General features: G+C 33.7%; 1 non-coding gene across 1 annotated transcript; it reads right to left on the reverse strand.

Annotated features, from left to right (window-relative positions):
• Positions 1-960: 960 nt before the first annotated feature.
• LOC117029526 (U6 spliceosomal RNA) lies at positions 961-1,067 on the reverse strand. Its single transcript, XR_004424263.1, has one exon. It is a non-coding gene; the product is annotated as a U6 spliceosomal RNA (small nuclear RNA).
• Positions 1,068-1,954: the final 887 nt, after the last annotated feature.

Consider the following 1,954-nt stretch of genomic DNA (forward strand, 5'->3'; position numbering starts at 1 on the left):
TATCCAGAGGCAATTTAATGACATAAAGCAAGAAGATAAGGAATGAGCAGTTAATTGCTGATAGGAGAGAAAAAAAATAATCAAGGTAATTCAATGTTCGTATTGACAGAGCACTAGTACGAGGGCTCTAGTAAGTTTTGTGAGTTGTTAACGTATCTGATTATATACATGTAGGAAGCCACAGCCAATTTTAAATCAATGTCAAACACTACTGTTACATTGCCAAGGGTCTCCTGCAGTTTCTTTTGCTGGACTGAAAAATCTGTACAAGCTTTTAACATCCTTATTGATTCTTATAGCTCGAAGAATATTAAGGCTTGACTCTTACTGTTGCAGAACCATATGGTTTTAGCTGATTTTTCTTTTTGAGTTGGTTGAAATCTTTTATTTATTTATGTATTTATGTATTTATTTATTTATTTATTTATTATACTGTATTTATCTTGACATTCAATATTATTTGAAATTAATTTCAGGTATACAGCATAGTGGTTAGATATTTATATAATTTAAAAATTGATTCTGCTGACTACTCTAGTACCCACCTGGCACTATGCATAGTTATTGACTATATTCCCTATGCTTATTATATACCCCCATAACTACTTTGTGACTACTGGTATGTACTTCTTAGTCCCTTCACCTTTCTCACCCTGCCCCCAAACCCCTGCTCTCTACCACAGTGATAAATCTAGTACCTATCTGACACCATACAAAGTTATTACAATATTATTGACTGTATTCCTTATGCTATACCCTATATTCCCATGACTACTTTGTAACAATGGATTTGTATTTCTTAATTCCTTCCCATTTTTCACTCACTCCAATCCCCCTCACATCTGGCAACCATCAAAATGTTCTCTGTATCTATGAGTTTGTTTCTCTTATGTTTGTTTGTTTATTTTGTTTTTTAGATTCCACATATAAGCAAAATCACATTGCATCTGTCTTTCTCTGGAAAACATGGAATGCTTCATTAATTTGCATGTCATCCTTGTCCAGGGGTCATGCAAATCTTCTCTGTATCATTCCAATGTTAGTATATGTGCTGCTGAAGCAAGCACTGATTTTTCAGTTTTTAAGCTCAAAATAAATTTGTTCACTGGAGAAACTGTCAATTGAACTTCAGGAAGGCAATGCTTCAAACTTTATTTTATTATTTTTTAAATTAAAGTTTATTGGGGTGACAATGATTAGTAAAGTTATATGGGTTTCAAGTGTACAATTCTGTAATACATCATCTATATATCACATTGTGTGTTCACCACCTAGAGTCAATTATCTGTCCCAGGAACTCGATGATTTGCTTCTCTTTTAAGTCACATAGGCACTTCTGTAAGCATGTCTCTATTTTCACATCTTTTGTCTTACTTTCAAAGAAATTGAAAGAGTTAGACTGAGTCAAAATGGGGCTGTGACAACACTCAATTTTCAGAAAAAAAATACCTTGCTGCCAGAATTTTTGTATTGGTCAAAAATTTCTACAAACCTTTCACACACTTTCCATAGAAAATGGAAAGCGTTTCTGATGGTGATGAATATTATCATCTTGGAAAACATTACTAATTACTTTCTACATTAGTAGACCAGATGATGGATGTATCCAAAGTCTGGGTAAGTTCATTGTTCGAAAACCCTAAGTTTTGGCCACTGTCAATAATCCTGCAATGAACATAGACATGGAATAAACCAAAGTGTCCTTCGATAGATGATTGGATAAAGAGGATGTGGTACATATATACATACAATGAAATACTACTCAGCCATAACAAAAGAAGAAATACTGCCATGTGCGACAACATGGATGGATCCTGAGATAATTATGCCAAGCAAAATAAGTCAGAAAAAGTTGAGAACCATATAACTTCATTCACATGTGGGATATAAAACTGAAAGCAACAAATGAGAAAGACAAACAAACAAACAAACAAAACCCTCACAGACACAGACA

This window comes from Rhinolophus ferrumequinum, chromosome 10 (genome assembly GCF_004115265.2).
Source record: "Rhinolophus ferrumequinum isolate MPI-CBG mRhiFer1 chromosome 10, mRhiFer1_v1.p, whole genome shotgun sequence".
NCBI lineage: Eukaryota > Metazoa > Chordata > Mammalia > Chiroptera > Rhinolophidae > Rhinolophus > Rhinolophus ferrumequinum.